The sequence below is a fragment of the Piliocolobus tephrosceles genome, chromosome 13, assembly GCF_002776525.5.
Source record: "Piliocolobus tephrosceles isolate RC106 chromosome 13, ASM277652v3, whole genome shotgun sequence".
Lineage (NCBI taxonomy): Eukaryota > Metazoa > Chordata > Mammalia > Primates > Cercopithecidae > Piliocolobus > Piliocolobus tephrosceles.
In genome coordinates, this window is record NC_045446.1 from 101,204,669 (window position 1) to 101,227,778 (window position 23,110).

The following is a 23,110-nucleotide window of genomic DNA, read 5'->3' on the forward strand; positions in this document are numbered from 1 at the left end:
TAGATAACTTTCAAGAAAATAAAATAAAAACACTGAAATAACATGAAAAGAAGATTTACAATTAAGTTAAACAAGGATTTTTAAATCAAGCCACCAGGAACATCTGCTCAGAATCAACTCACTATATCTAACTCCTCTATTTTGAGTTTTTTTGTTGTTAGAATTGGCTACTTAGTCATCTTAATTCAGTTTACATAGTTAGATTAGTCATCAGGTAAGTACCAAATTTGACGGCCTTAAAAATACCTCACTAGTTACCATTTTGATTGAAATTGTGCTTTCATGGCACAGATACTAATAAAATGGTAAAATAGTCATTGCCCATAAGAGTGGCTATAAGGGAGCTGTCCTCCCATTTATTCCATTAACAGGGAATTCTTAAACAGAGCACACCCTCAAACCAATGCATAACTTTATAAGATTAAAGACTCTAGTATTTTGAGAAGAAGGCAAGTCTTAGTTTGATTTGATTAATATTGGGTATGTGTCTTCAAGAACTTTATTTAGCTACCCATATAAATTATGGAATGTATTTCCCAGAAAGCAGAGTGAAGATTAATTAAGCCTGACACACAAAATTGTTTAGGATAGTTAAGCCAAGAGTCCAGGGCCTCTGGGAGAGGTGGCAAAGAAAAAGTAGTACAGAACTTAAAGACCTTTTTTCTATATTCCTCCTTCTTGGCTGATCAAGGAATCTACCAGGACATGATCCTATTAATTTCCTGGCTGACTTCTTGGGCCCTCCATCTTATTTCCATTAATACACTAACAGCTGCAGGCTTTTAGTAAGCACATGCTTTTTAATGGAAATGCCACAGATTACAAGACAGGGATCATGTTCTCCTTACTGCTGCATTATGCGTTTTTATTGCCGAATCAAATCAATAGCAAGTTCTTTTTAAAACTGACATTCTAGTTATCTTTAAGGAACAAGCTTGTGTACACACACATACAGCCCACTGACTAGAAAACAGATAAGAAAACCTCAATAAATGTAGAAGCCATATTTACCAACTATTATCAAAAAAGACCCTTATCCAAAAATATATTCAATTGTCTTAAGATTTATTATTTCAAAAGTGATACATAGAATTCTATCTTTGAGGAAGATGGAACAGGCATTTTTTCTCTACTCCTCCCACTAAGAACAACTAAAATCCCTGAGCAATACACATAAAAGAAAGAAGATTCTGAAAGGTGTAGAGAAGAAGGCAGACTGGCTAGGGAACCTCAGATTCCAAGGGAGGATATGGAGGTGAGTTCTACAGATTTTCTTTCCCCATAGTATATTCCAGACTTGGAAATAAAGAAGCCAGCAACCCATAAACACCAATGGTAACAGACCAAAAGAGACCACAAAAGCCTGCTCTTTACCCAAACGACCAGGAAAGGGACAGCGCAGCAAAAAAAGAAAACTTTAACAATAAATCCTATACACTAGCAAAACAGCAAGAAAAAACTGGCCCCACCCACACCAGCATAAGTTGAATGGGGAGTCTAGAGCTCCATCTTTGCCAGGATGGATCAAGTCATCCCAACCTCCTGCTGGGTTGATATGAGAGAAGACCGAGCAGAGAGCTGGGAATTTTCATCACCACAGGGGAGATCCAAACCTTCTTCCACTTCATGGTATCAGTAGAAACCACATAGAAAGTCTGGACATCCCCACACCTGGCAGTAATAACCTCTCCCCTCCCCGCTGCTGCCACCACCACCACCTCCCTGCTGTAGTGGAATCAGAGGAGGACAAGTAGAGAGTTAGGACTTGTGCTATTGTCCATTGATAATGAGGCCACCCTGGCCACAGTGTTAGTGGAAGCCACATAAGGAGCTAGAACTCCCATACCGGTCCAGCAGTAATGAGAGACCCTTTCTTGGGTATTAATGGAGGCCAAGAGGGAAACCCGGACTTTTGCTTCCACTAGGAAGTAGCAAAGCATCACTCCCTTCTCTCCCCCACTGGAATAGGGTCAAAGGAAACCAGTTGAAACAAAGTTTAAATAAAATCCCAAGTCTCATAATATCAAAAGTGTCCCGATTTGGATCAAAAATCACTCATCATACTAAAAACCAGAAAGATAAGCAAAGAGTGGGGAGAAAACCTAATCAACAGATTAAAACACCAATATGACAAAGATGTTAGAATTATGACAAAGATTTTAAAGAAGCATCAGAAAAGTGCTTCAACAAGCAATTATGAACATGCTTGAAACAAATGAAATAAATCTCAGCAGCAAATGGTAAAGTCACAGCAAAAAAATAGAAGACAGAACTAAATGAAAGTTTTAGAAATGAAAAATGTAAAAACTAAAATATAAAGCTTGGTGGATAGGCTCAACAGTAAAATGGAAGGGATAGAGGAAAAACCATCAATGTTTTTAGACAGAACAAACTTATTTTATCTGAATAAAAGAGAAAAAAGACTGAGGAAATGAATGAATAGAGCACCAGGGGCACATGGTACTATAGCAAAAGATGGAGCATTCAAGTAATCAGAGACTCAGGAAGAGAAAAGAAAGGGGCAGACTGAAAAAAATAATACTCAGAGAATGGCTGAAAACTTTCCAAATTTGGAAAGAGACATAACCCTACAGATTTAAAAAGCTGAATTAATCCCAAACAGGAAAACCCAAAGAAATTCACACCACCATATCGCAATTAAATTTCTGAAAACAAAAAGCAGGAAAAAACTCTTGAAAGCAGCCAGAGAAAAATGACACTCTACCACCAGAGGAAAAACAACTGGAATGACAGCAAGCCTCTCATCAGAAACCAGGAAGCCAGGAATAAGTGGCACAATATTTTTCTAATGCTGAATGAAAAGAGCTGTAAACCCAAAATTCTTTTTTTTTATTATTATTACACTTTAAGTTCTAGGGTACATGTGCATAACGTGCAGGTTTGTTACATATGTATACATGTACCATGTTGGTGTGCTGTACCCATTAACTCGTCATTTACATTAGGTATATCTCCTAATGCTATCCCTTCCCCTCCCCCCACAATAGGACCTGGTGTGTGATGATCCCCTTCTTGTGTCCAAGTGATCTCATTGTTCAATTCCCACCTATGAGTGAGAACATGCAGTGTTTGGTTTTCTGTTCTTGTGACAGTTTGCTGAGAATGATGGTTTCCAGCTGCATCCATGTCCCTACAAAGGACACAAACTCATCCTTTTTTATGGCTGCATAGTATTCCATGGTGCATATATGCCACATTTTCTTAATCCAGTCTGTTACTGATGGACATTTGGGTTGATTCCAAATCTTTGCTATTGTGAATAGTGCCGCAATAAACATACGTGTGCATGTGTCTTTATAGCAGCATGACTTATAATCCTTTGGGTATATCCCCAGTAATGGGATGGCTGGGTCAAATGGTATTTCTAGTTCTAGATCCTTGAGGAATCACCACACTGTTTTCCACAATGGTTGAACTAGTTTACAGTCCCACCAACAGTGTAAAGGTGTTCCTATTTTTCCACATCCTCTCCAGCACCTGTTGTTTCCTGATTTTTTAATGATTGCCATTCTAACTGGTGTGAGATGGTATTTCGTTGTGGTTTTGATTTGCATTTCTCTGATGGCAAGTGATGATGAGCATTTTTTCATGTGTCTGTTGGCTGTATGAATGTCTTCTTTTGAGAAGGGTCTGTTCATATCCTTTGCCCACTTTTTGATGGGGTTGTTTTTTTCTTGTAAATTTGATTGAGTTTTTTATAGGTTCTGGATATTAGCCCTTTGTCAGATAAGTAGATTGCAAAAATTTTCTCCCATTCTGTAAGTTGCCTGTTCACTCTGATGGTAGTTTCTTTTGCTGTGCAGAAGCTCTTTAGTTTAATTAGATCCCATATGCCAATTTTGGCTTTTGTTGTCATTCCTTTTGGTGTTTTAGACATGAAGTCCTTGCCCATGCCTATTTCCTGAATGGTATTATCTAGGTTTCCTTCTAGGGTTTTTACTATTTTAGATCTAACATTTAAGTCTCTAATCCATCTTGAATTAATTTTCGTATAAGGAGTAAGGAAAGGATCCAGTTTCAGCTTTCTACTTATGGCCAGCCAATTTTCCCAGCACCATTTATTAAATAGGGAATCCTTTCCCCATTTCTTGTTTTTCTCAGGTTTGTCAAAGATAAGATGGCTGTAGATGTGTGGTATTATTTCTGAGGGCTCTGTTCTGTTCCATTGGTCTATATCTCTGTTTTGGTACCAGTACCATGCTGTTTTGGTTACTATAGTCTTGTAGTATAGTTTGAAGTCAGGTAGCGTGATGCCTCCAGCTTTGTCCTTTTGGCTTAGGATTATCTTGGCAATGCGGGCTCTTTTTTGGTTCCATATGAACTTTAAAGCAGTTTTTTCCAATTCTGTGAAGAAAGTCATTGGTAGCTTAATGGGGATGGCATTGAATCTATAAATTACCTTGGGCAGTATGGCCATTTTCACGATATTGATTCTTCCTACCCATGAGCATGGTATGTTCTTCCATTTGTTTGTGTCCTCTTTTATTTCACTGAGCAGTGGTTTGTAGTTCTCCTTGAAGAGGTCTTTTACATCCCTTGTAAGTTGGATTCCTAGGTATTTTATTCTCTTTGAAGCTATTGTGAATGGGAGTTCATTCATGATTTGGCTCTCTGTTTGTCTGTTACTGGTGTATAAGAATGCTTGTGATTTTTGCACATTGACTTTGTATCCTGAGACTTTGCTGAAGTTGCTTATCAGCTTAAGATTTTGGGCTGAGACAGTGGGGTTTTCTAAATATACAATCATGTCATCTGCAAACAGGGACAATTTGACTTCTTCTTTTCCTAACTGAATACCCTTTATTTCTTTCTCTTGCCTGATTGCCCTAGCCAGAACTTCCAACATTATATTGATAGGAGTGGTGAGAGAGGGCATCCCTGTCTTGTGCCAGTTTTCAAAGGGAATGCTTCCAGTTTGTGCCCATTCAGTATGATATTGGCTGTGGGTTTGTCATAAACAGCTCTTATTATTTTGAGATACGTTCCATCAATACCGAATTTATTGAGAGTTTTTAGCATGAAGGGCTGTTGAATTTTGTCATAGGCCTTTCCTGCATCTATTGAGATAATCATGTGTTTTTTGTCTTTGGTTCTGTTTATATGCTGGATTACATTTATTGATATGCATATGTTGAACCAGCCTTGCATCCCAGGGATGAAGCCCACTTGATCATGGTGGATAAGCTTTTTGATGTGCTGCTGGATTCAGTTTGCCAGTATTTTATTGAGGATTTTTGCATCGATGTTCATCAGGGATATTGGTCTAAAATTCTCTTTTTTTGTTGTATCTCTGTCAGGCTTTGGTATCAGGATGATGTTGGCCTTGTAAAATGAGTTAGGGAGGATTCCCTCTTTTTCTATTGATTGGAATAGTTTCAAAAGGAATGGTACTAACTCCTTCTTGTACCTCTGGTAGAATTCAGCTGTGAATCCATCTGGTCCTGGACTTTTTATGGTTGGTAGGCTATTAATTATTGCCTCAATTTCAGAGCCTACTATTGGTCTATTCAGGGTTTCAACTTCTTCCTGGTTTAGTCTTGGGAGAGTGTAAGTGTCCAGGAAATTATCCATTTCTTCTAGGTTTTCTAGTTTATTTGCGTAGAGGTGTTTATAGTATTCTCTGATGGTAGTTTGTATTTCTGTGGGGTCGGTGGTGATATCCCCTTTATCATTTTTTATTGCGTCTATTTGATTCTTCTCTCTTTTCTTCTTTATTAGTCTTGCTAGTGGTCTATCAATTTTGTGTGTGTTGATCTTTTCAAAAAACCAGCTCCTGGATTCATTGATTTTTTGGAGGGTTTTTTGTGTCTCTATCTCCTTCAGTTCTGCTCTGATCTTAGTTATTTCTTGCCTTCTGCTAGCTTTTGAATGTGTTTGCTCTTGCTTCTCTAGTTCTTTTAATTGTGATGTTAGGGTGTCAATTTTAGATCTTTCCTGCTTTCTCTTGTGGGCATTTAGTGCTATAAATTTCCCTCTACACACTGCTTTAAATGTGTCCCAGAGATTCTGGTATGCTGTATCTTTGTTCTTATTGGTTTCAAAGAACATCTTTATTTCTGCCTTCATTTTGCTATGTACCCGGTAGTCATTCAGGAGCAGGTTGTTCAGTTTCCATGTAGTTGAGCGGTTTTGATTGAGTTTCTTTTTTTTTTTTTTTTTTTTTTCACAAATAGCACTTTTTATTTGACACCAATTGAAGTCTGAACTTTAAACAGATTCTTGGACTGGTGGTTCATATCCATCAGCTCGTTCAACTTTAGCACCTGTCTCATCCCCAGTGGCTTTTCCAGAACTACTGCCTTCACCATGAAGCTCCATGAGCTTTCCCAATTCAAACTTGGGCTTCTTCAGCATTTTTACGTTTCTAATGAAGACATCATGGAGAGGATAAATAGATTGGCAAGCCTTTTCTATGTGTTTTCCAATGCTGTCTGGAATCAATTTATTGACCACTTCCTTCAAGTCATTGCCCCTCTCGGGTCATGATTTCCATCACCTTCTTCCGGATTTGGTGGACCTGTTGGTACTGAGCATAAGAAGTCTTCCATATCTGATTGTTGTGTTTTTTAGTAAAACCAACACAGAAAAGATGAAGCAAGTAACCATCGGTAGTCTTGACATCAACATGAGCTTCAATCATTGTCTGCCACTTTTTGACCATGGAACACATTTTGTCATGGGTAAGATCCACGCCATGAAAGTTAGTCAGGCAGTTTTTGCCCTGAACATCTTCAGTAATCAGCTTGAATTTTCTAAATGCAACTTCATCATTCTGCAAATCAACAAGACTCACTTCAAACACACGACCCTTGAGACTATCAGATGCAATATTGGTTCCTTGGGTCCTGGTGACGAGCGTCTTTCCAATATTTCTTATATTGAACATAGCAGGTGCTTTCACATCATACCAATCTTTCTTAGAAAATGGATCAACCACTTTCTTTGTGGCTTCCTTTTTGCTGCCTTTTGTAAGGTGCTTGTTCTTGCCAACCGCCATGGTGCTGGTCAGAAAGCCGAAAAGGTTGACTGAGTTTCTTAGTCCTGAGTTCTAATTTGATTGCACTGTGGTCTGAGAGACAGTTTGTTATAATTTCTGTTCTTTTACATTTGCTGAAGAGTGCTTTACTTCCAACTATGTGGTCAATTTTGGAATAAGTGTGATGTGGTGCTGAGAAGAATGTATATTCTGTTGATTTGGGGTGCAGAGTTCTGTAGATGTCTATCAGGTCCGCTTGGTGCAGAGTTAAGTTCAATTCCTAGATATCCTTGTTAACTTTCTGTCTTGTTGATCTGTCTAATGTTGACAGTGGGGTGTTAAAGTCTCCCATTATTATTGTATGGGAGTCTAAGTCTCTTTGTAAGTCTTTAAGGACTTGTTTTATGAATCTGGGTGCTCCTGTATTGGGTGCATATATATTTAGGATAGTTAGCTCTTCCTGATGAATTGATCCCTTTACCATTATGTAATGGCCTTCTTTGTCTCTTTTGATCTTTGATGGTTTAAAGTCTGTTTTATCCAAGACTAGGATTGCAACCCCTGCTTTTTTTTTTGTTTTCCATTTGCTTGGTAGATCTTCCTCCATCCCTTATTTTGAGCCTGTGTGTGTCTCTGCATGTGAGATGGGTCTCCTGAATATAGCAAACTGATGGGTCTTGACTCTTTATCCAATTTGCCAGTCTGTGTCTTTTAATTGGATCATTTAGTCCATTTACATTTAAGGTTAATATTGTTATGTGTGAACTTGATCCTGTCATTATGATATTAGCTGGTAAACCCAAAATTCTATACAAGGAGAAATATTCTTTAAGAATGAGAAGGAGAAACAATACATTCTCAGATGAATCAAAGCTAAGAACAAGCCGTGTGCAGTGACCCATGCCTGTAATCCCAACACTTCAGGAGACCAAGGTGGGAGGATCACTTGAGCCTAGGAGTACAAGATGAGCCTGGGCAACAGAGTGAGACCCTGTTCTTTATTTTTAAAAAAGAGCTAAGAATATATCAAGCATGCCTAACCTAAAAGAATGGCTAAATGAAGTTCTCTAAATAGAAGGGAAACAAAAGAAAGAACTTGTAACATCAGGAAGGAAAAACACAGGAAGTGAAATTATGGATAAATATGATAGACTTTCCTTCTCTTGAGTTTCTAAATTAACAGTTGAAGTGAAAACTATAACACTGTCTATTATAGCTCTAAATATATGTAGAGGAAATATTTAATGCAAGTATATTATAAATTGGGGAAGATAACACGATGAAGGGAAGTAAGGTTTTTATATTTTACTTGAACTTATAAGATAACAGTGGTAGACTGTGACAAGTTACATACATATAATGCAATACCTAGAGCAACCACTAAAAAAGCTATACAAAGAAATATGCTCAAAAACACTAAAGATATGCTAAAAATGAAATTCTAAAAAGTGTTCAAGTAACCCTCAAGAAGGTAAGGAAAAGAAAATTGAGAAATGAAAAAGAACAGAAAACAAAAACTAACTGGTAAACTCAAGGCCTAACATATTTATAACTGTAATAAATGCAAATAGTCTAAAAACACCAGTTAAAAGACAGAAATTGGTAGTGTGAACTAAAAATAAGACTCACCAATATGCCGTCTACAAGAAACTCACCTTGAATGTAACAAAATAAGCATATTGAAAGCAAAAGAATCAAAAATAGATACTATGCAAACATTAATCAAAAGAAAGCAGGAATGGCTATATTAATATCAGATAAAGCAGACATCACAGCAAAGTAGATTACCAGAAACAGGAACATTACATAATGATCAAAGGGTCAATCTACCAAGAATACATAGCAGTCCTAAGCGCTTATATACACAGCTGAACTGCAACACATGTGAAACAAAGAGAAACAGACAAATCACAATTATAGTTGGAGATTTCAATACCTCCTCTCAGCAATTTATAGAACTAGATAGAAAATCAGCAAGGATATAAAAGAACTTGACACCATCAATCAACATTATCTAATTAACATTTATGGGACACTCCCCCCAACAACAACAGGATGTACATGCAAGTGCCCACAGGATATGCAACAAAAATCATATCCTGGGGCATAAGCAAACCTCAACAAATTTTTTTTAAATTGCAAACATGCAAAGTGTATTCTCCAACCAGAACAGAACCAAATTAGAAATAAATAACAAAAACAGGTAAATCTCCAAACACTTATAAACTAAACAACATACTTCTAAATAATCCAGTGGTTCAAGAAGAAGTCTTAGGAAAATAAAAGATACATTGAACTGAATATCAAAGAAAATACAACATATCAAAATTTACAAGACACAGCTAAAGCAGTTCTGAGAGGCAAACTTACAATACTAAGTATATACATTAGAAAAGAGGGAAAGTGTCAAGTCAATAATCTTAGCTTCCACCTCAAAAATCTAGAAAGAGAGTAAAATAAACCCAAAGCAAGCATGAGAAAGGAAGTAATAAAGAGCAAAAATAAATGAAACTAAAAACAAAACAATAGAAAAAAATGCAATAAAACAAAGAGCTATTTCTTTGGAAAGGTCAGTAAAATTGACAACTCTCTAGAAAAACTGACAATTAAAAAGAAAGCGAAGACACAAATTACCAATATCAAGAATGAATGTAGGGATACCACAAAGACCTGCAGACATCTGAAGGATAACAAGGAAACACTATAAACAACTCTACGTGCATAAATTTCAGAGATAAAATAGGCTAATTTGTTAAGAAACACAAAGTATTACAACTCACCCTATAGGACATATATTTTAAATAATCCTATAACTATTAAGGAAATTGAATTTATAATTTTTTAATTTCCAAGGAAGCAGTCTCCAGGCCCAGATAGCTTCATAATATAATTCTACCAAACACTTAAAAATAAGAGTAACAGCAACTCTATGCAATTTCTTCCAGAAAATAGAAGGGGATTACTTTCTGATTTACTTTATGAAGTGTTTGTGGTATGCATATAATAAATTACATATTGTAGTAGATATTTATAGTATTACTCTAATACCAAAACCAAAGATAGTACAAAAAATTAGAACTGTAAACCAATATATTTCATGAATATTAGCAAATAAATTTCAGCATTATATAAAATGAATTATATGCCATGATCATGCTGGGTTTATTCCATGGACACAAAGATGGTTTAATATTTTTTTTAAAAAAATCATAGTAATCCACATGTCAATAGGCTAAAGAAGAAAAATTATATGATTATATAAATGGATGCAGAAAAAGCATTTTACAAAATCCAACAGCCATTTATGATTAAAACCCTCAAAAAATAGGACTAGAAGAGAACTTCCTCAATCTGATTTTTTTTAAAGTAGTATCTACAAAATTGATGAGTATCTACTTAATGGTGAAAGATTGCTTTCTCCCAAAAAAAGGAACAAGTCAAGGATGTCTGTTCTCAGCACTCCTATTCAACATAGAGTCAAAAGTTATACCCACAAAAGGCACAAAAAAAGAAGTAAAATGCATCCATATTGGAAAAGAAATAAATAAAACTATCCCTATGCAGATGACATGATTGTCAATACAGAAAATCCCAAGGAATCTACACAGAGATAAAAAAAATTCCTGGAATAAGTAAGTTCAGCAACATCTAGAATGGACAAAAAATAAACATACAAAAATTTACTGTATTTCTATATATTACCAATGAACATATGGATACTGAAACTAAAAATATAACATCACTTATAATTGATCAAAAAATGAAGTTCTTAGATATAAATCTAAAAATCATGTACAAGAGTTTTATAGCACACATACATATACACATACACACATACACACACAAAGGAAGAAACTGAAGATCTAAATAAATGGAGAAACATATTGTGTTCATAAATTGGAATACTCAACACAGTAGAGACATCCATTCTCTCTAAATTGATATATAGGTTGAATAAAATACCTTTCAAAATCTCAGCAAGATTTTTTATAGATGTAGACAAGATCACTCCAAAATGTATATGGAAAGGGAAATAAACTAGAATAGCTAAAGTAATTTTTAGAAAGAATAAAGTGGGAAGAATTTATCTAGTTTCAAGACTTACACAGCTACAGTAATCAAGACTTACACAGCTACAGTAATCAATACTGTGTGGTGTTGGCAGAAGAATAAACAACACAGGCCAAGAACACAGAAATACACCCACAGAGATATATCCAACTGAATTTTCACAAAGAGGCAAGAACAGTTCGATGGCAGAAAGATAGTCTTTTCATTTTAACAAATGGTGCTGGAGTAAGTGGATATTCATAGAGGGGAAAAAAGCACTTTAAGTCTTGTACCTCATACAAAAAAATTAACTTAAAATAGATGGTGAACTATATGTGAAACATAAAACTTTAGAAAAAAAACAACAAACTTCAGGATCTAGAGTTAGGCAAAAAGATCTGAGACTTGACACCAAATCATGATCCATAAGAGAAAAATTAATGAATTGGACTTCATCAAAATTAAAAGATTTTGATCTGTGAAAGACATCATTAAGAGGACAAAAAGATAAGCTAGAAGTCTGAGCAAGATGGCCTACTAGAACCATCCAGCAATCATCCCCCACAGGAACACCAAATTGAACAAAAACCCATGCAAGAAAGCACCTTCACAAGAACCAAAACAACCCAACCCACTAAGGCAGTTCCTCGAGGAGTCAGCAGAAGTTGCAGCATTCTTATGCTTAGGGTACACCCCAGTGCTGATACACCTGCAGTGACCACAGGCTTAGATCACAACCCTCAATCCCCTTTTAGTATATGGAAAGCCTTCTCAAGAAGGATGGGTACAAATAAATCCAGATTGCAAAGACTGGAATACCTAACTCTTCAATTCCCAAACATTGATGAATGGCCACAAGCATCAACAACATCCAAGAAAACATGACTTCACCAAATAAACTAAATTAGACACCAGTGAACAATCCCACAGTGAGGAAGATATCATCTTTCAGACAGGGAATCAAAATCACCATCTTGAGGAAGCTCAGCAACATAGATAAAAAGGTAACAGAGAAGAAATTGAGAATTCTTTCAGAAAATTCAACAAAAAGATTGAAATAATTTGTTTTAAATCAAGCAAAAATTCTGGAGCTAAAAACTTCAACTGATGAACTTTGTGCATCAGAATCAACAGCAAATTGACCAAGCTGAAGAAAAAATTAGTGAATTTGAGTCAGGCGACATGAAAACATACAGTTAGAGAAAAGAATAAAAAAGAAGCACACCTGCAAGATCTAGAAAATAGACTCAAAACACCAAATCTAAGAGTTGTTGCCCTTAAAGAGGACAGAGAAAGAGACAGAGAGAAATATCAGGGTAGAAAGTTTATTCAAAGAAATGACAGAAGTTTCCAAGCCTGGAGATATGAAGATCCAAGTACAAGAAAGTCATGGGACACCAAAAAGATTCAACCTAAATAAGACTATCTCAGGGTATACAACAATTAAACCCTTAAAGAACAAGGATAAAGTATCCTAAAAGTAGTAGGAGAAAATAAGCAAATAACATATAAAGGATCTCTAGTACATCTGGCAGCAGACACCTCCGTGGAAATCTCACAGACCAAGAGAGAGTGGAATGACATTCAAAGTACTAAAAAAAAAAGAAAGTCTAACCTAGAATATCATATCTAGCAGAATTATGCTTCAAACACAAAGGAGAAATAAAGACTTTCATAGAAAAATAAAAGCTGAGGGATTTCACCAACACCAGGCCCGCCTTACAAGAAATCTAAAGAAAGCTATTCAATCTGAAAAAAAGGGACGTTAATGAACAAGAAGTAATCTGAAGATATAAAAATTACTTGTAACAGTAAGTACACAGAAAAATAAATACACTAACACTGTAGTTGTGCTAACAGTATAGTTGCATTAACAGTGTAATATAAACCACTCATATCTTTCATAGGAAGACTAAAAGACAAATCTATCAAAAATAATTACAACTACATTTTAATAGATACACAGCATAAAAAGATAAATAAAGAGAACAAAAAGCCAAAGCAGGGGGTAGGGAAGAGATGGAGTTCAAGTGTAGTGTTTTAATTTTATCTTTGCTTTGCTTTTCTTTGTAATCACAGTTGTTACCATTTTTAAATAATTAGTTAATAAATGCTATTTGCAAGCTTCATAGTAATGGCAAAGCAAAAACCTATAAGAGATACACAAAAACGTGAATGGAAATTAAGACATACTGTCAGAGGGAATCACTTTTACACAAAGGAAGACAGGAAGGAAAGAGAGGATCAACAAAACAACCAGAAAACAAATGAAATAGCAGTAGTAAGTTCTTACCTATCAATAACAACACTGAAATTTAAATGGACTGAATTCTCCAATCAAAAGACACACAGTAGCTGAATGGAGTTTTTAAAACACCCAATTACATGCTGCCTGCAAGAAACTCATATCACCTATAAAGGCACACATAGACTGAAAAAGATATTCTACGCAAATGGAAACCAAAAAAGCATGAGAAGCTACAGTTGTCAGATAAAATAGATTTCAAGACAAAAAATGTAAAAGAGACAAAGGAGGTCATTATACAATGATAAGGGAGTCAATTCAACAAAAGGATATAACAATTATAAATATATATATGCCCAACACTGGAGCACCCGGATTTATAAAGAAAATATTACTGGAGCCAAAGAGAGATGGACCTCAATACAATAATACCTGGGAGTTTCAACACGCCACTTTCACTATTGGACAGATGACCCCAACAGAAAATCAAAGAAACACCGGACTTAATCTGTACTGTACACCAAAAGGACCTAACAGACATTTACAGAACATTTAATCCAACAGCTGCAGAATACCCATTCTTCTCCTTGGTATCTGGAACATTCTCAAGGAGAGACCATATGTTAGGCCACAAAACAAGTCTCAAAAATTTTTTTAAAAATGAAATCATATCAACTACCTTTTCCAACCACAATGGAATAAAACTAGAAATCAATAACAAAAGGAACTTTGGAAACTATACAATCACATGGAAATTTTAAAATATGCTCCTAACCGACCATAAGGTCAATGAAGAAATTAAGAAAATACAAAAATGTATTGAAACAAATTAAATACAACATACCAAAACCAATGGAATACAGCAAAAGCAGTACTAGGAGTGCTAGTTTATAGCAAGAAATGCCTCCATCAAAAAATAGAAAAACTTCAAATAAACAATCTAACAATGCATCCTTAAAGAATTAGAAAAGCAAGAGCAAACCAAACTCAAAAACTTGCAGAAGAAATGAAAGATCAGAGCAGAAGTAAATGAAATTGAGGCTTTAAAAAATACAAAAGAACAAAATGAAAAGTGGTTTTTTAAAAAGATAAACAAAATTGACAAACCTTTAGCCAGACTAAGAAAAAAGATCTTTCCTGTAGGAGATAGCTAAAAAGGAAAAAAGAGAGAAGAACCAAATAAATAAAACCAGAGATGAAAAGGGAGACATTACAACTGATACCACATAAGAGCAACTATGCGTCAACAAATTGGAAAACCTAGATGAAATGGATAAATTCCTAGACATACAACCTGTCAAGATTGAAACCTGAAGAGATCCAAAACCTGAATAGACCAATAACAAGTAATGAGATGGAAAGGTTTTCACTACTGCTTCTACCAAAGAAAAGCTCAGGATCTAAAGGCTTCACTGCTGAATTCTACCAAACATTTAAAGAACTGTGATGACTGTAATACCAGCACTTTGGAAGGTCAAGGTAGGTTGATCACTTGAGCCCAGGAGTTCAAGAACCAGCCTGGGCAACGTGATGAAACCCCATCTCAATACAAACTCAAAAATTAATCAGACATGGTGGTGTGCACCTGTAGTCACAGCACTTAGAAAGCTGAGGCAGGAGGATTGCTGGAGCCTGGGAGGCAGAGGTTGCAGTGACCTGAGATCACACCACTGCACTCCAGCCTGGGTGGCAAAGTAAGACCCTGTCTCCAAATACATACATACATACATACTATTCATACTATTCTAAAAATTTGGGCTAAAAAAATTGAGCAGGAGGTAATACTTCCAAACCCATACTATGAGGCCAGTATTACTCTGATATCAAACCCAGACAAAGATACAACAGAAAAAAGAAAACTACAGGCCAGTATCTCTGATGAATATAGATGCAAAAATCCTCAGTGAATTACCAGCAAACTGAATTCAATAGCACATTTAAAAAGTATTCAGCATGATCATGATCATGTGGGATTCATCCCAAATATGCAAAAAAATGGCCGGGCGCAGTGGCTCACGCCTGTAATCCCAGCACTTTGGGAGGCCGAGGCGGGTGGATCACAAGGTCAGGAGATCGAGACCATCCTGGCTAACATGGTGAAACCCCGTCTCTACTAAACATATAAAAAAAAATTAGCCAGGTGTGGTGGCGGGCGCCTGTAGTCCCAGCTACTGGGGAGGCTGAGGCAGGAGAATGGCGTGAACCCAGGAGTTGGAGGTTGCAGTGAGCCGAGATCACGCCACTGCACTCCAGCCTGGGCAACAGAGTGAAACTCCGTCTCAAAAAAAAAAAAAATTCAAAAAAATGATGTAATACATCACATCGAGAGAATCAAAGACAAAAACCATATATTTTATTGATTTTTTTAAATATTCAATTTTATTTTATTTCAAGTTTGGTGATACATGTGCAGGATGTGCAGGTTTGTTACACAGGTAAACATATGCCATGGTGGTTTGCTGTACCTATCAACCCATTACCTAGGTATTAAGCCCCCCATGCATTAGTTCTTTATCCTGATGCTCGCCTTCCCCGCTCCTCCTCCCTGACAGCCCCAGTATGTGTTGTTCCCCTCCCTGTGTCCATGTGTTCTCATTGTTCAGCTCCAACTTGTGAGTGAGAATATGCAGTGCTTGATTTTCTGTTCCTGTGTTAGTTTGCTAATAATGGCTTCCAGCTCAATCCATGTCCCTGCAAAAAACATGATCTCTTTCCTTTTTATGACTGTGTAGTATTCCATGGTATAAATGTATCACATTTTCTTTATCCAGACTATCACTGATGGACATTTAGGTTGGCTCCATGTCTTTGCTATTGTGAATAGTGCTGCAATAAACATAAACGTGCATGTATCTTTATAATAGAATGATTTGGCCGGGCGCGGTGGCTCAAGCCTGTAATCCCAGCACTTTGGGAGGCCGAGATGGGTGGATCACGAGGTCAGGAGATCGAGACCATCCTGGCTAACACAGTGAAACCCCGTCTCTACTAAAAAATACAAAAAAAACTAGCCAGGCGAGGTGGCAGGCACCTATAGCCCCAGCTACTCGGGAGGCTGAGGCAGGAGAATGGCGTAAACCCGGGAGGCGGAGCTTGAAGTGAGCTGAGATCTGGCCACTGCACTCCAGCCTGGGCCACAGAGCCAGACTCCGTCTTAATAATAATAATAATAATAATAATAATAATAATAATAATAATAATAATAGAATGATTTATATTCCTTTGGGTATATACCCAGTAATGAGATTCCTGGGTCAAATAGGCATAAGATAATTTTGATCGACGCTGAAAAAACACTCAAAATTCATCATCCTTTCATGTTAAAATACTCAACAAATTGGGTATAGAAGGAACATACCTCAAAATCATAAAAGCCACATATGACAAACCCACAGCTAGGATCATACTGAATGGAAAAACTGAAATCCTTTTCTCTAAGATCTGGAACAAGACAAGGATGCCCACTCTCACCACTTTTATTCAACATGGTACTGGAAGCTCTAGCCAGAACAACTAGATGAGAGAAAGAAATAAAGGGTATCCAAATTGGAAAGGATGAAGTCAAATTATCCTTCTTTGCAAACAATATAATCTTATATTTAGAAAAACCTAAAGACTCCACACCAAAAATCTATTGGAACTGAAAAATAAATTCAGTAAAATTGCAGGATATAAAAATCAACATACAAAAATCAGTAGCATTTCTATATGCTAACAGTAAACAATCTGAAAAAGAAACCAAGAAATGAATCCAATTTACAATAGCTACAAATAAATACCTAGGAACAAACTTAACCAGAAAAGTGAATGATATCCACAATGAAAACTATAAAATATTGGTGAAAGAAACTGAAGAGCACACCAAGAAATGGAAAGACATTCCATGTTAATGGGCTGGAAGAATGAATAGTGTTAAAATGTCCATGGTACCCAAAGCAGTCTACAGATTCAGTGCAATCCCTATCAAAATACCAATGACATTCTTCACAGAAATAGAAAAAAAATTCTAAAACATATATGTAATCACAAATGACCCAGAATAGCCAATGCCATCCTAAGCAAAAAGGAGCAAAACTGAAGGAATCATATAACCTGACTCCAAATTATACTACAGAGCTATAGTAACCAAACCAGCACAGCAGTGGCATAAGAACACACACAATGACCAATGGAACAGAATAGAAAACCCAGAAATAAGTCCATGCATTTATAGTCAACTCATTTTCAACAAAGGTGCAAAGAACATACACTAGGGACCGTCTTATCAATAAATAGTGGTGGGAAAACTGGATATCCATACACAAAAGAATGAAACTAGACCTCTATCTCTTGCCATATGTAGAAATCAAGATTAAGAACTTAAATGTAAGTCCTGAAACTATGAAACTACTAGAAAGAAACATTAGGAAAATGTTCTAGAACATTGGTCTGGGCAAAGGTTTCTTGGGAAGACCTCAAAATCACAGGCAACCAAAACAAAAATGCACAAATGAGATCACATCTAGCTAAAAAGCTTTGCACAGCAAAGGAAATAATCAACAAAGTGAAGAGACAACTCACAGAACAGGAGAACCTATTTACAAACTATCCATCTGACAGGTATTAACTAATAGAATATATAAAAAGCTCAAACAACTCAATAGGAAAAAAAAATCGAATTTTTTTTGGACAAAAAATCCAAATAGGCATTTCTTTTGTTTTCTTTGTTTTTATTTGGCTCAGAAGGTACTGAATAGAGATTTCTTAAAAGAAGACAAACAAGGCCAGGTGTGGTGGCTCAAGCCTGTAATCCCAGCACTTTGGGTGGCTGAAGTGGGTAGATCACCTGAGGTTGGGAGTTTGAGACCAGCTTGACCAACATGGAGAAACCCCATCTCTACTAAAAATACAAAATTAGCCAGGCGTGGTGGTGCATGCCTGTAATTCCAGCTACTCGAGAGACTGAGGCAGGAGAATCACTTGAACCCAGAAGGCAGAGGTTGTGGTGAGCTGAGATCATGCCATTGCACTCTAGCCTGGGCAAGAGTGAAACTCCATCTCAAAAAAACAAACAAACAAACAAAAACAAATGGCCAGCAGGCATATGAAAAATAAATTCAGCATCACTAATCAGAGAAACACAAATCAAAACTACAATGAGATATCATCTCACCCCATTAAAATGACTTGCATCAAAAAGACAAGTAATAACAGTTGCTGGTGAGGGTGTGTAGAAAGGGGAACCCTCATACACTGTTGGTGGGAATGCAAACTTACACAGCCACTATGGAGAACAGTATGGAGGTTCCTCAAAAAACCACGAATAGAACTACCATATGATCCAGCAATCCCACGGCTAGATACATATCCAAAAGAAAGGAAAACAGTATATCAAAGACATATCTGCACTCCCATGTTTATTGCAACCCTATTTACAATGGCTAACATATGGAATCAACCTAAGTATCCATCAACAGATGAATGGATAAAGAAAATGTGGTACATATATACAATGGAATATTATTCAACCATAAAAAAGAATAAAATCCTTCATAAAAAAAGAATAAAATCCTGTCATTTGCAACAACATGGGTGGAACTAGAGGACATTAAGTGAAATAAGCCAGGCACAGAAAGACAAATATTATATGTTCTCATTCATACATGGGAGTGAAAAAAGATTGAACCCATGGAAATAGAGTAGAATGGTTGGTTACCAGAAGCTGGGAAGGATAGCAGGGAGGGGCTGGGTGAGCAGGGATTGTTAATGGGTACAAAAATACAGTCAGAATAATTAAGATCTAGTACTTAGTAATACAATAGGATGACCATGGTCAATAAGTTACTGTACATTTTAAAATAACTGAAAGTGTCCAGGCACAGTGGCTCATGCCTGTAATCTCAGCACCATGGGAGGTCGAGATGGGTGGATCATGTGAGACCAGGAGTTTGAGACCAGCCTGGCCAACATGGTGAAATCCCATCTCTACTAAAAATACCAAAAAACAAAATTAGCTGGGCATGGTGGCGGGCGCATGCTACTGTGAAGGCTGAGGCAGGAGAATTGCTTGATACTGGCAGGTGGAGGTTGCAGTGAGCCAAGGTCGTGCCATTGCACTCCAGCCTGGGCAATGAGAGCAAAACTCCATCTCGAAAATAAAAAAAATAAATAACTGAAAGTGAAATTGGGATGTTCCTAACACAAAGAAATGATCAACGCTTGAGATGATGAATACCCCAATTACCATGATTTATAACACATTATATGCCTGTACCAAAACATCACTATCAAAACATCACACATACTCCATATATATAACTATTATGTACCCATAATAATTAAAAATGAAGAAAATTTTAAAATGCAGTGTACAAACTGGAAGAAAATAGTTTCAAGCCACACATCTGACAAAGGACCAGTGTCTAGAATATATCAAATACTCTCAAAACTCAGTGGAAAAATAAACAACGCACTCAATTAGAAAATGGCCAGGAGACATACGGATATTTCATCAAAGAGGATATTCAGATGCCAAATGAGCACAAGATGTTCAACTTCCCTAGCCATGAGGGTCATGTAAATTAAAACCATACTAAGATATCCTACACACCCATCAGAATGGCTGAAATAAAAAGTTATAACAATACCAAAGACTGATAAGTATGTGGAAAAGCTGAATCAGTCATACACTGCTGATGGGAACATAAAATGGTAGTTTCTTTAAAAACTAAGCATGCAACTACTATATGACCCATTAATTCCGCTCATATGTTTTTACTTCTCTGGAATACATGCCTATGTTCACACATTGTCTACACAAATGTTTGTAGCAGCTTTTTTCCTAATATCCAGAAACAATACAGTTGTTCTTTGACAGGTAAATGGCTAAACTGTGGTGTATCCATACCATGGAATACTACTCAGTAACAATAAGGAATAAACTACCAATACATGCAGCAACCTGGATGAATCTCCAAAGAACTATGCTTAGTGAAAAGAGCCAATCCCAAAAGGTTATCTACAGTATGATTAATTTATAACATTCTTGAGATGACAAAATTAAAAGAATAGGGGAAAGATTAGTGGTTGCCAAGGCATTAAGAAAGGGATGGGAGAGGGAGGAAGTGTATGCAACTATAAAAGGGCAACAAGAGGAATTCTTGTGGTGATGGAAGTGTTCTGTATCTTGACTGTAGCAATGTCAACATCTGCTTGTGATACTGTACTAAAGTTTTGCAAAATGTTACCAAGGGGGAAAACTAGGTGAAAGAATGTGTGGGATCTATGTTACTTCTTACAACTGCATCGGAATTTATAATTACCTCAAGATAAAACTTTTTTTAAAAAGAGAAGGCCAGGAACAGTGGCTCATGCCTGTAATCCCAGCACTTTGGGAAGCTGAAGCAGGAGGATACCTAGAGCTCAGGAGTTCAAGGCCAGCCTCGGCAACATAGCGAGACCTCGTTCTCTACTAAAAATTGAAAATTAGCCAGGCACCTGTAGTCCCAGCTACTCAGGAGGCTGAGGCAAGAGGATCACTCAAGCCAGGGAGTCAAGGCTGCAGTGAGCTATGATTGCACCACTGCTCTCCAACCTAGGTGACAGGGTGAGACCTGATCTCAAAAAAGAAAGAAAAGAAAGGAAAATAAGTGGTACATGTTCATCATAGAAAATTTTCAAAACGTAGATTAGGAAGATCTAATTTGGTTATTATACAAATATACTAATAGATATGATAGCAATGTATTTAGGGGCTTTTCAAGTATATTGACTACTTTTAATCACGGTAAAAATATATTGTCGATTCTATTTTTTCCCCTACACATTTGCTCAGAGCCTCCTGAGAGGCTATAAAGGATTACACAGGGCTCAAATGTTCATAGATGGCTCCCTCTGAGCCAAACCCTAGCACATTGTGGAACTGGTTTCTTCTCGAGTACCAATTTGGAACAATTAATTATAATGGTCATCTCAAGTACTATGCTACAAGAATTATGAGGCAATCTCTGAACCCAAATCAGAACATTGTGATTGACTAGCAGTGTCCATCAGCAGCATGGGGTTCAGAGGTACAGTGTCACCTCTGCTGGCTGGAAAATTTTTTAAACCAACCTTGCAAACTACAAGGGAAACTTCATTAATAAAACCCTCTGTGTAAAGGTTCTTGAAAGATCGCTCACTCTTGTCATATCCAAATATTATGTTGCACTTTATATCTAGCAAGTATTATATATGGTTGATTTTTCTTTTTTTAGTCCAATAAATTGTACATGTAAAGACCAAACAGCTTCAGATTTTTATAGCAATTAGTTCTCCACGCCCAGCCTAGAACACAGTACTTCTTACTCCGCTGAGAGAATGATCAACCAACAAGCATTATTTAATGCTGTGCATCAGATTATATATTAGGCAAGCATTTAATCACCAATAAAGTCATCCAGTCTATAAATCCGAACACTGCTATATGCCAACATTAAATGGGAATATGAGGTATCTGTACTCTGAAAACTCAGTCTATTGGGAGGATACTGATAACTATGAAACAATTATAATAGTTAAGTGCTCTTCTAGGGGCAGACAGAATGCTGTAAGGAACCCCTAACATATGACTATAAACTGGACTTAGGGATCAGGAAGTCTTCCTGGAAGAGACGGTATCTCAAGTGATACCCAAAGATCAAGAGTGAAAGGAGAACAATGAGGCAAGGTGAGAAGTATCCCAATCAAGAACACTTAAATACCAGAGTCCCTGGTAATCCCAGCACTTTGGGAGGCCAAGGTGTGTGGATTGCTTGAGGCCAGGAGTTCGAGACCAACCTGGCCAACATGGTGAAACACCGTCTCTACTAAAAATACAAAAATTACTCGGGCATGGTGGTGCACGCCTGTAGTCCCAGCTACTCTGGAGGCCGAGCATGAGAATCACTTGAACCTGGGAGGCAGAGGTTGCAGTGAGCCGAGATCTCACCACTGAACTCCAGCCTGGGCAACAAAGTGAGACTCTGTCTCAAAGGAAACAAAAAAATAACAAGAAAATAAAAAACAGAGTCCAAAAGGAGGGTCGAGGTTAGGCTGAAAAGACATGCAAGAACTCAAGTCATTAAGACCAGAAGCCGTATTCTAGAATTTGAATATTTTCCTGATTGAAACATTTTAAATTGAAGAGTACAGATTATCTTAGGATGGGGAACAAGACCAGACAGGTAACTAATGACAATTGCCTGCACACAGGTAGAAGGTAGGGAGGCAGAGAAAATGAAGTGTTACCAGCAATTCTAACTTGATAGTTAAGGATTAAACTAAAGTACATTCACATACATGCCAGCATGCTAAAGCCTAATACTTACACCCATTGCTGGTAGTCTTGTTTCTGTCCCATTTTCTGGAGACCAGAATTCACCCACACACATATGGAGGCTGGCAAACATCACAACCACCTCCAGGGGATGGTTTGCTGAGGGGCCAGTAAACTAGTGTTGTGGTTACCTTGAGAGAAATCTGGGGAGGTTCACAACAACTCCCATACTATAGCAGAAAGCTCTTCAAGAGAGGACAAACTCATTTTTCAGCAGAGAAACTTGACCTCATATGCCATTAAGGATAGGTGAGTTTGTCCCACAAAATAATGCTGCTATGTGCCCTAATGAATCATCATTTATAGAGAAAAAAAAAGAAAAAATGATTACTAAGAGCTGCACCCAAAGTAATGAGGCTAGAATCAAGCCCCCTCTTCGTCAGCACTAGCATGACTGCTGGCATGTCCTGCCCAAGTTGGGACTCAAGGTCACAACTTTTTGTATCCACTCAGCCACTGGCCCAAAGCACAAGTCTACTCACAA

The 23,110-nt window shown here is 37.0% G+C and overlaps 1 protein-coding gene and 1 pseudogene across 2 annotated transcripts in view; both read right to left on the reverse strand.

The window, feature by feature from the left end:
- BTG4 (BTG anti-proliferation factor 4) overlaps positions 1-23,110 on the reverse strand; it is a 52,851-nt gene that overhangs the window by 10,823 nt on the left and 18,918 nt on the right. The gene's annotated exons all lie outside the window — the stretch shown is intronic.
- On the reverse strand, positions 6,160-7,018 carry LOC111539991 (annotated as a pseudogene). The gene has a single exon (XR_002730864.2). The product of XR_002730864.2 is annotated as a 40S ribosomal protein S3a pseudogene (transcript).